Source organism: Ascidiella aspersa, chromosome 9, assembly GCF_963924565.1.
Source record: "Ascidiella aspersa chromosome 9, kaAscAspe10.2, whole genome shotgun sequence".
In the NCBI taxonomy this organism is placed as follows: domain Eukaryota; kingdom Metazoa; phylum Chordata; class Ascidiacea; order Phlebobranchia; family Ascidiidae; genus Ascidiella; species Ascidiella aspersa.
In genome coordinates, this window is record NC_139455.1 from 3,922,592 (window position 1) to 3,938,678 (window position 16,087).

Consider the following 16,087-nt stretch of genomic DNA (forward strand, 5'->3'; position numbering starts at 1 on the left):
GACGTCACGGCATTACAAAACTTTGTAACGTCATCTATGAAATTATTTCATGGTCTCTAGCCTTACACAAACCAAAATTTTGGACCTGATCCTGTCAAAAGAAACTTAACTTGATGGAAATACATAGCCGAGAAGTATTTAATAAAAAAATCAGTTTGTTAATAATAATAATTTATTTTCCAACAGTTAATCCAGATAGAAAAACAAAACTGTGATGAGATTCGAACTCACGACCTCGACCATCCAGGTGTAGTCACACTATTGCCTGAAATCCGAGGTTCTATGAGTCGAATCCGTTATCGTTAGCCTGTGTGAGTTCTTAACCACTGCCCCTAGTTAACTAAAGCACACATGTATATCACAGTTTCAAGTGTATATTACTTTGAAGTTAAAATGATCAGCTTCGACTTTCTGCTGCAAAAGCTCGGCAGCATTGGCTTGGCGCAGATGGTGGCTCTTTTCATACTCAGCTACGGAGATATCATTGCTGGATTCAACTTTCTTGCCACCGTATTTATCGCCTACGCACCAAAATCAAGGTACAGTCGGGCCATTTTTTATGCTTAAAAAAACATTGATGCTCGCTTGTTCGATTTTAGCCAAGTGTGAATAACGATGTTGAACGTTCATCGTACTGTTGTAATGACTTAAGTCTAAGAATTAAGTCAAAGAAGTAAAAGACTTAAGTCAAATAAGTCAAATACTTAAGTGCAAGTCACTGTTTTCAATTACTTGCTTGATTTGAGTATGTGGGACAAAGTTACTTAACTTGGCTTAAGTAGACTCTAGAGAACAGACAGATAAATCAAGGGTAATACTAAATACTGTTATTTATAAATGTCGCAGATGTAACGTACCACCATTGGATAACCAAACAGCCTTTCCGAATTTGAACGAAACCACCATCCTGAACCTTACAACGCCAGATGGAAGCACCTGTAAAAGGTACAGGATATCTTCTTAACTTCATCAAGTTCTTTGGCAACTAGTTTGCAATAGAAATGGCAGACCAATTATATCGCTAAAAATCTCAGAAATTCTTGGATGAGAGACCATACCATACGCCAAGAGTATCGGCATCTCCACCTATAATGTTACCATTACAGTTATGTTTTAGTATCATACCAATATTCTTCTTAAGCACGTAAGTTAAATAAATTTAAAACAATAAGCTAAAACATTGAATAAATTGATACAGCAGTCTTTCATAAGTTGTTACCCAAGGCCCATGTCTGCAATGCCCTAATAAACCACTGTCCTTGCTCTGGTTCCTTTTGTTTGTACTGCTTGTAATGCTCTCATTGCTTTATCAAAAAAACGACAAAAATAGCATTTATTTCTGACAAGGTACGGCTACAACTTGACAACATGCGATCAAAGCCTTTCGTGCGTTAACACCAGCGCTGATGCTATTCCATGCGACCAGGGCTACTACTACGACAGGAGTATATTCACTCAAACAGTCATTACAGAGGTAAATAAATCATAATGATTTTAAGGTCTTATGTGACTCATCCGATAAAGGATACCTGAAAACGCAGTGTTGTAGAGTAATCATTTGGAAACAATTCAAGTCCTCAGTCCAAGCACTGTCGTTCTATTTTAAGTCCAAGTCAAGTTCAAGTCGAGTCCAAGTCAAGTCCGAGAAGTCCTAGTCAAGTCCAAGTTAAGTCCAAGTCCAGTCCATGTCGAGTCTAAGTTAAGTCCGAGTTAAGTCCAAGTCAAGTCCCAGTCGAGTCCAAGTCGAATCCCAGTCGAGTCCAAGTCGAGTCCCAGTCGAGTCCAAGTCAAGTTCAAGTCGAGTCCAAGTCAAGTCCGAGAAGTCCTAGTCAAGTCCAAGTTAAGTCCAAGTCGAATCCCAGTCGAGTCCAAGTCGAGTCCCAGTCGAGTCCAAGTCAAGTTCAAGTCGAGTCCAAGTCAAGTCCGAGAAGTCCTAGCCAAGTTCAAGTTAAGTCCAAGTCAAGTTCAAGTCGAGTCCAAGTCGAATCCCAGTCGAGTCCAAGTCGAGTCCCAGTCGAGTCCAAGTCAAGTTCAAGTCGAGTCCAAGTCGAATCCCAGTCGAGTCCAAGTCGAGTCCCAGTCGAGTCCAAGTCAAGTTCAAGTCGAGTCCAAGTCAAGTTCAAGTCGAGTCCAAGTCAAGTCCGAGAAGTCCTAGTCAAGTCCAAGTTAAGTCCAAGTCAAGTCCCAGTCGAGTCCAAGTCGAATCCCAGTCGAGTCCAAGTCGAGTCCCAGTCGAGTCCAAGTCAAGTTCAAGTCGAGTCCAAGTCGAATCCCAGTCGAGTCCAAGTCGAGTCCCAGTCGAGTCCAAGTCAAGTTCAAGTCGAGTCCAAGTCAAGTCCGAGAAGTCCTAGCCAAGTTCAAGTTAAGTCCAAGTCAAGTTCAAGTCGAGTCCAAGTCGAATCCCAGTCGAGTCCAAGTCGAGTCCCAGTCGAGTCCAAGTCAAGTTCAAGTCGAGTCCAAGTCAAGTCCGAGAAGTCCTAGTCAAGTCCAAGTTAAGTCCAAGTCGAATCCCAGTCGAGTCCAAGTCGAGTCCCAGTCGAGTCCAAGTCAAGTTCAAGTCGAGTCCAAGTCAAGTCCGAGAAGTCCTAGCCAAGTTCAAGTTAAGTCCAAGTCAAGTTCAAGTCGAGTCCAAGTCGAATCCCAGTCGAGTCCAAGTCGAGTCCCAGTCGAGTCCAAGTCAAGTTCAAGTCGAGTCCAAGTCGAATCCCAGTCGAGTCCAAGTCGAGTCCCAGTCGAGTCCAAGTCAAGTTCAAGTCGAGTCCAAGTCAAGTTCAAGTCGAGTCCAAGTCAAGTCCGAGAAGTCCTAGTCAAGTCCAAGTTAAGTCCAAGTCAAGTCCCAGTCGAGTCCAAGTCGAATCCCAGTCGAGTCCAAGTCAAGTTCAAGTCGAGTCCAAGTCGAATCCCAGTCGAGTCCAAGTCGAGTCCCAGTCGAGTCCAAGTCAAGTTCAAGTCGAGTCCAAGTCAAGTCCGAGAAGTCCTAGCCAAGTTCAAGTTAAGTCCAAGTCAAGTTCAAGTCGAGTCCAAGTCGAATCCCAGTCGAGTCCAAGTCGAGTCCCAGTCGAGTCCAAGTCAAGTTCAAGTCGAGTCCAAGTCAAGTTCAAGTCGAGTCCAAGTCAAGTCCGAGAAGTCCTAGTCAAGTCCAAGTTAAGTCCAAGTCGAGTCCAAGTCGAGTCCCAGTCGAGTCCAAGTCGAGTCCCAGTCGAGTCCAAGTCAAGTTCAAGTCGAGTCCAAGTCAAGTTCAAGTCGAGTCCAAGTCAAGTCCGAGAAGTCCTAGCCAAGTTCAAGTCGAGTCCCAGTCGAGTCCAAGTCGAATCCCAGTCGAGTCCAAGTCGAGTCCCAGTCGAGTCCAAGTCAAGTTCAAGTCGAGTCCAAGTCGAGTCCAAGTCGAGTCCCAGTCGAGTCCAAGTCAAGTTCAAGTCGAGTCCAAGTCAAGTTCAAGTCGAGTCCAAGTCAAGTTCAAGTCGAGTCCAAGTCAAGTCCGAGAAGTCCTAGCCAAGTTCAAGTCGAGTCCCAGTCGAGTCCAAGTCGAATCCCAGTCGAGTCCAAGTCGAGTCCCAGTCGAGTCCAAGTCAAGTTCAAGTCGAGTCCCAGTCGAGTCCAAGTCGAATCCCAGTCGAGTCCAAGTCGAGTCCCAGTCGAGTCCAAGTCAAGTTCAAGTCGAGTCCAAGTCGAGTCCAAGTCGAGTCCCAGTCGAGTCCAAGTCAAGTTCAAGTCGAGTCCAAGTCAAGTTCAAGTCGAGTCCAAGTCAAGTTCAAGTCGAGTCCAAGTCAAGTCCGAGAAGTCCTAGCCAAGTTCAAGTCGAGTCCAAGTCGAGTCCAAGTCGAGTCCAAGTCGAGTCCAAGTCAAGTTCAAGTCGAGTCCAAGTCAAGTTCAAGTCGAGTCCAAGTCAAGTCCGAGAAGTCCTAGCCAAGTTCAAGTCGAGTCCCAGTCGAGTCCAAGTCGAATCCCAGTCGAGTCCAAGTCGAGTCCCAGTCAAGTTCAAGTCGAGTCCAAGTCGAGTCCAAGTCGAGTCCCAGTCGAGTCCAAGTCAAGTTCAAGTCGAGTCCAAGTCAAGTTCAAGTCGAGTCCAAGTCAAGTCCGAGAAGTCCTAGCCAAGTTCAAGTCGAGTCCCAGTCGAGTCCAAGTCGAGTCCCAGTCGAGTCCAAGTCAAGTTCAAGTCGAGTCCAAGTCAAGTCCGAGAAGTCCTAGTCAAGTCCAAGTTAAGTCCAAGTCCAGTCCATGTCGAGTCTAAGTTAAGTCCGAGTCATTGCCATATTAAGACCCAGTCCAAGCACTGTCGTTTCATTTTAAGTATGATTCAAGTGTGAATTAAGAATTATGTCCGAGTCGAGTCCAAGTCATGTCCAAGTCGAAGTCAAGTTCTGGTCGAGTTCATTAACAATGTTAACTTGCTATTTATTTTTATATATAATAAATCCTGTTATGACGTTGCTTACATGGATCTGCAGATCACCTTGATTAATCAAATCAAATATGGAAAAATTCAACCGGGTTGAACTGCATTCCAATAGGTTGTTGCAATTTATACTTTTATTGTTGCAATTTATACATTTATACTTTTAAATTTGCTCGTGTGTTATGATGCTTTCAGTTCGACTTGATTTGCGACAGAAGTTTTCTTAATCCGCTTTCGACTTCGATGTACTACGTTGGAGTGGTCCTGGGGTCCCTTGTCTTTGGAAACTTTTGTGATAAGTAAGTTAGATTTCTATGCATAGGATGCGGTTGTTATTTTGTTGTCAGCATAACAAGTGTCATATACTTAGAGGTGTTTTTCGCAAAAATTAAATTAACGTGATTATATCAGTATTGTAAAGATGTCCTTTGAAATGATTTAAGTCTTAGTTAAGTGATTTGTTAATTAAGCAAGTACAAAGCAAACCATTTTTTGAAACATGAAGTCAAGGCCTAGAATAAATTATTGACTTGGCATGACAGGCTAAGTCAAGTCATTAGTAATGAAAATTAATGTTCTAAACTAAGCTATAAATTTTGGTCTATAAAACTCCGGACATCGCAAGTTTTTTCACCAAACGAAAAGAAAAAGCAGCAATACCGGATTGATTTAAAAATAGGAAACTATTCAGGCATGATTTTAAAACCAATGTATTATTTAGATTTTAGAATCACCTATATGTAAAATAAATTCCCACTGCCTTTCTAGGCGTAAACTGGAAATGAATCCATCCAAGTCCTGTTTTCTTCCACACAGGTTCGGTCGCAAAATAACTTTGCTTGTATGCCACATCTGCACACTGGGTTCCATGATGGGACTTGCCTTCAGCACCTCGGTCGAAATGTACATCGTGTTTCGAGCTATTGTCGCTGCCTTCACCTATGGCATTACTATCGGCACATTTGTCTACAGTAAGATCGTTATAATGGAGCTACGTTTTTTAGTGTAAAGTGGGTTAGTGCAATTGTATGGGATCTAACTTTGGCCACAGTAAATTAGCTTCCCTTTTTAGTTGAAAGCTAGTTTACATTACGATTTGTTATCTCTCTCTTTTTTCCCGTGCATTTAACGGAAGAACATCATTGTGCTTAATAACAGTGTTTCTTAATCAGGTGAATGGTTCACCCCAGGGTGATTAAACTTTTTGCAGGGGTGAACCAACCAAAAGGGGTGAATAAGGGTGAACCGTCAGAAATGGATGATAGCTTGCGAGCAGGGTGGATATTCCGGGTGTGCTGTCATATATAGACGAGATAGTTTTATCATATCATGAGACAACGGTTAATGAAATCTGGAGATAGATGCTAGGGGTGAACAAAACTAAAAAAGAAGAAGCACTGCTTTATAACGTAGTACAAATATTTGCCTATTGACTAAAAAATACATTCCGCTATTCAAGAAATGGGTTTGTCAAAATGAAAAAAGTAAATCAAAGTATAAGATTAAATCCAAACCTATAATTTAAATGTTTAAAGCTGTATTGTATAGATACTGAAATTACAGAATTTTTAGTCTGAGCTTTAACCATAGTTATATAATAGCTATAAAATATGCTACATATATACTAAATCAACACTACGTTTTATCCATTCTTATCACTAAACCCTAGGCTACTGCTTGTTACAGTAATGGAGATTTTCGGCAAAGAGTGGCGCACCATGGCTGGTATGGTTTATCAGATCTTCTTCGCTATTGGATACATGATTCTCGGAGGATTGTCCTACCAGTGGAGGGACTGGCACGCACTAACGGTAAGATGCTTCGCAATAAGAATATAAACAGAGCCTGCTGTTCTATGCGGTATAAAAACTACTATTGTTGGCATGTTGTGGGCCTACCCCAGGGAACGGTCCAGATATGCAGGTGGGCGTACCCCCAATTGCATTGTTAGATTATTTTAACTGTATGCAAATGCATGTTTGGTGCACTCGGCGTGATCTAAATATCAATTATGTTTATATTATGTCATTTCGATTGAATCGTTTTAGCCCAAATGAATGTGTTTGCTAACTTAAAAATGAAAACGCATTTTTGGCTTTTCGAGAATCGATAACATCTTTGTAATGTAGATTTTGTACTGGAATGTAACACTTTCCAAAATCAAGCCTAAAACGTTAAAAAAACAAAGGTACTGTTTTGCGGTCTTGTTATTCATGGTATCACGTTTTTATGTAAGTTTGTAACTTCACATTATGACGTAACTTTGTAACTCTAAATACAGCCACGAACCCCAAATCAAAACTACCTACCTGGCCTATTATATATATTGGTGGTATATGCTTTCCAAATTCTTGCCTAAAGATAACGCAAGGTATTAAAATGTTTCTCTTCACTTTTGCGTTTCTCTTCACATTGTCATGAGTCACTTTGTCAGTGATTCATTTCAGCAAATGAAAAAAAAAGCGTGATGGAGTTTTACAAAGCGATACTAATTGTTACGGGGACAGATCCTATTCCTGCTCTAACGACCAGCCGATAAAGCAGTTAGCGTGATCTTTCGAACTGTGGGGCACACAATGCAACTTTACCGAAAATTGACACATACAAATCTATCTGTTTTTTTTTATGAGAAGAGAACCTCTAAAAACTTGTTGGATTAACTTAAGAATAAAGGCGTATGTAATTTAACTGTTGGAATTTCAACTTTTTTATTTTTTCAGATTGCCAGCGCCGTTGCAACCCTTCCTTTTCTTGTCTTTGCTCTAGTTCTTCCCGAATCTCCAAGATGGCTTCTAACTAAAGGAAGGGATAAAGAAGGCAAAAAGGTGGGATACTGTTCGTGCGATAATATTGGTCGTTGCTGTTAACTCAGACGTAATAAGAAACATCTTTGAAATTAATAACTCGCTGGAGCCAGGATGGTCAGAATGACTTTCCACAACCGTAGTTGATCATTTTGAAATAAGAAGGTCATACCTAAGCTAGCGCTTATTGATTTTAAGGCGGTTTCCGCTATATAAGGCTGATAGACGTAGTGAATTGTGTTTTTTAGTGCAAATACTTCGAAACATCAAGTGTTAAGCCCGCGGCCGTTTGCAAATATTTTCATTCTGGCTGTGGATTTCCCACCTTTTTAAAATTGCCAACGATTTTTAAAATTAGCCCAATGTTACAATAATATTTAAGTCAAAAGTTGCATTTTTAATATGCGTGTTTTTAGCGTGTGTTTATTTTCTATGATTCGTTCTAGGCTTTGTATTGCTAAACTGCAGGTGGTGGAGCTGATGGCCAAACTGAACAAAGTCAATATCACCGAAAGCGACTTCGACGAAGCTAAGAAAGTGGGCGAAGAAAATGCGGTATGCAAAAATTTCGACGATTGTCAAATCTAGTGAAGATTTTGACAGCAAACGTATATTCTCTAAGCGTTAAAGATGCAACCACCAGTTAAAAGAACTAAATCTGGTTTTGTGAGAAAAATAACACTTTAATTTTAATTGTAAAATTTAAATTTAAATTTTCCAAAAGATTTTTTTTTTTAATTTTACTTTTTAAATTTGATTTGGTTTTCAAGTTGCAACTTAACTTTTTAACCTTTTGATGTGTTCAACAGTTGTCGGAAGACACTTCGAGGGTCTACACAACCCTTGATCTATATAGGACAACTGGAATGCGCATCATATCTCTTAAAGTTTTGTTCAGCTGGTAAGTCAATAGAGTATAATAGACGATTAAAAAACCTATCCATTGTGTTATATCAACCAAGATATGTCCAGATACCTGCTTGAGCTATCTTTTTTAAAAAGCAATTTTGAAGTTTTGCAGCTCTTGTTTTACCTAAACGAGCACTACAGATTTGGTCAAAAATATCCCCAGTCCGACTCCCGAGTCTGAAGACCAACTCCGTATAAGTGTGCGATTTCCTTAATTTCCTTAAGCCCCGAGTCCGGCTTCGACTCGACATGCTTTTTTTTACCTATTTACCTAATTGAACTAGGGTGGATATACAGAAACCCACTCATAAGGGTGTGCTATAGTCCAACCAGCCACGATATATGGTTGGAAAACATTCGACCATATGCTATTTCACCTTTTTCTTTTACACTTTGCAGCTTTATCAGTTGCGAAATTTGGTACTGCACATGCACACATCAAAAAAAAAAAAAAAAAAACTGAACATGGAACAAAATAGTGCTTTTATCACCTGAAATGTGGCCATTAATGCTGTACATGGCTATAGGCTTAAGTGCAATTAAGTTGTTTCGGTAAAATGACAAAATCCTTATTACTGGTGTAATTCTAGAAAATGTCAATCCGGCGGATATATATTAATTCAAATGTAGGGCATATGTCTCACTAAGCCCGGAAAAGATTGTATTATTTTTGGTTATGTAAGGTCGAAGGACTTTACAAGTATTCCGACTGTGTTTTTAGGTTCGTCAGCAGTTTCGTGTACTACGGGATATCGCTTAATGCTGGAAGTCTAGCAGGAGATATCTTCGTCAACAATACACTCAGTAAGTGTGACTAGCGTTACGCAGAATTATGTGACGTTGCTTTTTATGTGACGTTGTTGAATTATGTGACGTTGTTGTTGCTTTTAGTGTTTGACTCTGTCGTAACCTACGCGATTTAAGTCATTGATTAAAATTAACAGCAGTCATGGTTGGTGTTCACCATTTTTTTAAATTCTTAATTGCGTCGAGAGGTATTTGGCACTCCTTAAAAATCTGATTAATGCTGTTAGTGGAAAGCCTTTTGATATAACCCTTTGTGTACAATTAGAATACAATAAATCGAGCATAATATTTCCTACATATGTGATGCTACAGTCCCATTTATATTGACATACCACTAATACGTTAAACAAAAATTCTAGTAAGGGTGTCGTAATATGTTATTATTTCAGTGACGTGCCGTTAAAAAGTTCTGAACCTCTGGTCCGGAAGAACACGTTAGTGTTTGCGCAAAAATAGTTACTGTATAATTTCAAAAAATTAATAAAATTCTGTATTTTTAAACGGTTTGACATCTAAGAATGTGACTGCAGTTTTTGCCATTGCCACTGAGCCGACTATTATACATATATATGAATCCACAAACTTGATTGATTGTCCGAATCGCTAAAGCAAACATTGACTTGCCCAATAGAGTACACATGCAGCAGTTGACTGATGATTAGGTCAAGTTCGGTGTATTTTAGGCACACGTTTCGCTATTGTTTATTTAAACCTAAGTTTAAATATTTACTTTTCCCAAGTGCCGCTTCAAATCACAATAAAATCTTTGCAAATTTTCAACTTATATAACTCTCTATTTGATGTGAATTTTTTACTCCCAAATTGTTTTAACCGATGAAATTCCTGAAGTCTACATGTTACGTCATCACTTTGCCATGACATCATTCTGTAAACCTGAGATGTTAAATTAGCATCCCACCTGTATTGATAAGGCGACTCAGTATCATTCGTTAAAAACAACTTTGATAATAATCGCTAAAAATTGTTTATTGCTATTATAGTTTTCGGATACTTGACATTTGGTCCAAAAGCAATACCGGATCGTTTGGACAAAAATATCACAATCCGATTCGATAGCACATTATGTCAATACTCTACACAAAAAAGCAAAATAGATGGAATTAAAACGTTGAAAAATGTTTTTTTTTCCTAGTTTTATGGGCAGAAATTGGACTTAGCGTTACAAATTACTACTATCCAGTTGTCCTAAATTTTTCTCTTTTTTTCATATAAATTTTTCTTTTAAAGTAGATTCGCTGCTTTGGATCGCAAGTTCTGGCTAAAATTCCTATATTAGTTTAACATAGGATCGGTACTGAAACTATCCCAGTATCGGACGAGTGCCGATATTAGCACTTTCTATCGGGTATTGACTCCGATCGGTTATTGTCGTTTATCCGTAATTGCTATATTACACTGTCTCGTAAAATCCAAATATTTTATTTCCGCTAGACGGCGTGTTCGAAATATTTTCGTACGTATTCTGCATCTTGGTAATGGACAGAGTTGGCAGGAGGTTGCTTTTGGCCGCAATGTTTCTGGTTGCTGGACTAGGCCTGATCGCCAGCGCTGTGGTCAACGTGTACGCCGGAGAAGAACAAGGTTTGTTTTGAATGTGTAAGTTTTAATAAATAATAAAATATATTTACTCAATATGCCCATTTTCAGGCCTTATTACTCTTGGTGTCGTATTTGCATTTATCGCAAAGTTTGGAATCTCGGGATCTTTTGGGATCATTTACAACTTCACCTCGGAGCTTTATCCAACAGTTGTCAGGTAAACAATAAATTACTATATAAAAAATATAACTGTAAATTAAACTTAAAACAATTCTATTATAAAAGTTGACGCCAATTTTCTCTTATATTGTTGTTTAATTTTCTTTTCAGTTTAAGCTTGTTGGTATATGCAATAAACAAATATTTTTTTTGTGGCCTATTAGTTACTTATCTGTTTATATCTTTTATACTGTATTGACAAAATTATTTATTTTTTATAGTTTTGATATTTTGTTGAATTTTAACATTATAATGAGCGAGCACTTTTATATAGACTGTTTTTAACAGACATTCAAGAAAATCTTTTGTATGACACTTAACTGATTTTTGCGTAAAAATTTTTAAGGTATTTTAATGGTTTTATATTCAATGTTTTTATCAATGTACCAAACATACTTTTAGGAGCAACAGTGTTGGGAACGCATCCCTTGGAGCCAGGGTAGGAGGAATTTTGGCTCCTTACGTCATCACGTTGCAAGACGTCACTTCCTGGCTACCCGGCGCCATTTTCGGCGGTTTTGGTAAGATAGAAATATAATAGGCTACACTGTTTTAAATGTAATATATTTAAATATATATTTTTTGGATAAGAAACTAGCCGTTTTCGTTTAGTACCTTTATTAATATACCTTAAAATATGTACATTTGTAAATACTATAACTTGTAAAGGATAGTTGTTCAATACTCACAACTTGGTCTAGCAAGTATAGCTTTGTTTGTTGTTTTCTATTGAAACCTCACATTGTCCAATAAACAAGACAAACAAGTGCTCAACAAAGTGAAATTATCGTAAACGATATATCTGCCATACTCATAACTTGTCGGCCTAAGCTTCGTTGTTTTCAACTGAACCTAGTGTTTCGTAATAAACAAGACAGACAAGAGCTTACTAATGTAAAATTATCGGAGAGGAGTGTAGCATCATTTTTATGTCCACAACTTTGCTCATAGTCACTACAATGTCAGCGATTGTTGAATAACCTGTATGATCCACCTGCGTTTTACATAAAGGTGTTGAGACACAGCAATTAATAAGCAACACTTGTAATTCCAATGTCCGCCAGAATGCGAACCGTAGGCTTGGCATATGTTGGTGACATACCAACACACACGCGTTTGGAAGTCACATTGCATAAATGCAAACTGATTATGGATTAAGAAGTATCAAAATTAATGACAGAAGGTCGCCTGGTCATTGTTTAATGAAAATAACTCATAGTTTAACCTTGAATTTGGGTAGACTATGAACGGATCTGTAATGCAGCTTGATAATGAATTGCAAAGCCAAGGTAGAGCATATTTACATTAACTAAAGATGATACAAGCTCGTATCGAAACGTCTTAATCAAAATTATGTCGATACACACCTTTTTGGCTTTGTAATTCATTATCAACCTTAAATTTGTTGAAATGAAACACCATTAATTGATGAATAATTGCCTCAGCTATCTTTGCTGGCGTTCTATCGTTGACCTTGCCTGAAACAAACGGACAACCGATGATAGAGACCATTGAACAAGCCGAGCACTTCTACAAGACTGGAATAGTCGTGCTGGAAGACAAGTAAGTTGACTACCTATGATCGTGTTGTTTTCTCAATGGTGCAGTCAGCCGTCGAGTTGTGTGGTCTTTGACGTACACTGTGATGCAGTGGCCTTGTTTTAGAAATGTCATCGAAATCAGTCAGTTTGATCAGGATTGTTGTGCAAGCAAGTCCGGGCTAGAAAAAAAATAGTCTGCAGTGAGGTTTGAGCTCAAGACCTCCGGCAAAACTGGGACCACCGCTCTTACAGCTGAGCTACCCAGGCTCGGAGAGGAGCACGCCGAGAAACAACCATTGCCTGCCGCTTCCACTCCGTACATGCAACCTCAATTGAAGGGGATCAACAGCCCGTATTTGTGCTGGATATATTGTTTATAAGTACTTTTAATTTGCTGTAAGAGACAGTTTAACATTTTTTAGCAAGGTTTCCTTAACTGGGGGCTGTTGCCAACCTTTTGGGGGGGAAATCTAGTTTTACTAGGCGGAAACAAGTATTAGTTATTCATAATTCCTTCACTGTTCCTAAGTTCAACTCATATTTGTGCTGTTCTATAATTCCGTTTTGTAAAACGTGACCAGAGCCTATGGTAGGGTGATGAAACCGACGTAATGTTGAAAACCATTGGCTCTAGCTATAGTTAAAATACGTTATTTTTAACGAAAATAAATAATCGTACAGCATTGACTTATATAAGAAAATACATTGTCGTCGAAACTAGACGATACCTAGGCAGGGCTGCGGGTCGTAGTTGAACTCGGGACTCGGGACTCGAATAATAGTACGAAACAATACCCGACTACCGAAGTAAGTTTTGAAACTGATAAGGTCACAAACTAAATGCTAAAGGTAAGATGGAATATGTCGAAGTATAATGGGTGAAACTACAAACTCTAAAGTTGGAGCCAAATAAGTAACTCGACGAAATCGCACATTAGGCCGAAGTCATGCTCGGGGTATTTTTAACCGAATCCTCAGCCTTAAGCCTTAGTGGCAGCACAGTATTATTTGTCATCGTATCTATGTATTTATCACTTTTCAGCTCTGGGTTTTATTTGCAGAGCAACGAAAGAAAACGTCTATGGAAATCATAACGAAGGTTTTGAGGAAGACTTAAATGTGGCTTCGAAGCTTTAAATATTACCGGTCCTCTGTTAAACATGTACATACCATTAGCACACATTGCATCCAGCAGTAATAATATCCCCAAAACTTTGTATATTTTTCCAAAAGCAATACTTGATATTCCTGGCTGTTAAATACCACAGTAGCCTATACGTCGCGATACAAAGTGTCTCCATAACTATGGTCAAATTGGCAAAACTATTAATAGCAAAAGTATAAAATCAAATTCCATTTAAAAAAAATAAATTATAAAGCTAGATGAACCCAAACTTAGGCTGAAATGGTTATGCATTAAGTATGTGTCTGAGCGGTAGTTTCGAACGAGTTTCGATCATGCAAAATGGCATCCAGCAGTGTTGTGAACAAATCATTTTGAAATGACTTCAGTCCAAGTCAACTCATTTGTGAAAATAGGCATTTATCAAGTTGTGGGGAGCATTGACCCAAAGGTTAAGACAACAATACGTAAAAAATTCGCAAAAAAAATGTAAAATGTTTTTTTTTTTTGCATTTTAAGGATTTACGTTACCGATGTGTGTTACTTTCAGCATATTGCAAAGACGATATAAATCGAAAAAAACACACAACATGGAATTTACTAAATTAGGTTCACAAAATGTGAATCTGTTTATTTTAGAATTTGAAACACCGTCGGTATTTCGTTCTTATTTTAAAGACGGAATACTTTTGACCTAAGCGCAAACAAAATTAGACCAAGTTTGTTAAACTTTCGTTGGAGAGAGTGCCACAGTGTAGAGAACTTTTGTTTGTAAAGATGCAAAACAAAATCGCGTGAAACATACGAGAAAGGGATAAGAGATTCGCGCGAAGCGCAAAATCAATTTCCGTTTTAGCATTTTAAACAGTTTAAAAATAGAGTTTCGCGATGTCATGACTAGAACCGCACCTAGAAAAAGTGTTTACGATTAAACCAAACATGTAGAAACTAGCCCTTGTTTTCGCTTAGCCTAAGTATTTTAAGGAAAATAAGCCGCGGGCCGGATTAAACTGCTTGGCGGGCCAATTCGACCCACGGGCCGTATGTTGCCTAGGTATGTCATAGAGCCTGTTATCGTTATCGTTACTGCGAAAATACCACAACAGCAAAGCACAAAAGAAAAGTGAAATCTGCAGCTATCATATTGATTGCTGAATATCTCAAGTTTAGGTGGCAACTCAATATCTTAGCCCTAACTATTTTGCTACTGAACTCGAATTTGTATTTACAAAAAAATGTCTATTAAGCCATACTTTGTCAAGCTCCAAGTTATTTTGTTTGATGTTAAGAAATATGTGGCATTCTAAGCGCCATAATTTGGTAAAAAACAGTTTTATCAGGTTTGTAGAGCTCTTCTGGCAAATGCAGTTTGTTTAAACTACATTTGCCAGAAGAGCTCTACAAACCTGATATTATGCCTGGTAGCAATAGCTTATATAAACAGTTTTATGTCATCACGAATTGCAGAACTATTTGTAGTCGAATAAGATTTTTTAAGTGTTGTTACGTGTTTATCAACACTTAAACACCTAAATTAATTAATTGCCATAAGCCAAATCTTAGAGTTCATTAAGTTTTTTTACGATGCGATAAATAGGGTTTTAGATTACGCGTTTCAGTTTTTGTTTGCCAAATATGTTCTTCAGTTACATAATATCATATTTGATGATGTAAAGTTTTCCGTATTGTTGTGTGTAAAATTCCTGAGTTTTCCTGCTTCAGTTCGCCTCGTTAAAAACTTGACATGTAACCTTTAATCTCGTAATCTATAACTGTCAGTCTTGGTGTTCTCACGTTCTGCAAAACAAGCCACTCGTTTTGCTGGCGTCTGACTCCCGCTGCTATTGGCCTTAGAATGGCCGCTGTAATGCCTAGCCATGATTTCGGAGTGCCGGCCAGTCTTATTGGCCAAATATGACGTAACTTTCGTGTTCTTTTTCTTCCAACGTATTGGCTATATACATGTCGTTTCTTAGCGGCTTTGGGCTTTTCTCTAGAGAAGTCTTTTGCGCAGTCTTAGCCGACATTCGCTGCAATAGGCGGTGGCTGTTTGTCTCACATTAACTTGAAAATTAATATACGTTCACTAATGCTATTTGATAACGTTTTACTGCACATTGTAACAATATACTTTTAATTGAAATTTCAGTTGTGGTTATGACAGGATAGCATATCTGACCAGAAACCTTCGCAAACAACAAGAACTCGCGCGGTTGCGTCCCTCCGGGCAACTGTATGGGGTCAGGGGCCAGGCCCCAGTGTGCAGGTCGCGGCGGGGCGTATAACGTTTTTAGGTGGCGCAACACGTGTCATAGTTGGTTTTGCGCTCTATAGTGATGCAAGTTATGTTTGAATAAGGAAATGTTTTAAAATCCATTGGCCATTAACTGGAGTGATATACTGATTGTTCTGTTGATGAGTTACAGGAGCTCATAGAGACATAGAGTCTCCACAATTTAATAGCGACAATTGCTGCTTAGTGGTATCTTAAGGTGTAGCAAAGGGCAAGAGTGTGATTGCAAGTAAACAATTGGACGCCAGAAAAGACTATATCCTTGGGTGGGATAGTTAAGCTATAAGTTACTATTAATTTCTAGTGTTTTTTGTGGTGTACTTCGAAAACACTTATTTTTTTTGACTGTTTCCAAATTTAGGCAACTTTAGGCGAAGCAACCTAAAGCTTCGGTAAATTCATTTTAAACAAAATATAAAATATACTTCGAAATAT

General features: G+C 38.6%; 1 pseudogene; it reads left to right on the forward strand.

Annotated features, from left to right (window-relative positions):
• Positions 1-393: 393 nt before the first annotated feature.
• Positions 394-12,277, forward strand: LOC146131955 (organic cation transporter protein-like; annotated as a pseudogene).
• The last annotated feature ends 3,810 nt before the right edge of the window (positions 12,278-16,087 follow it).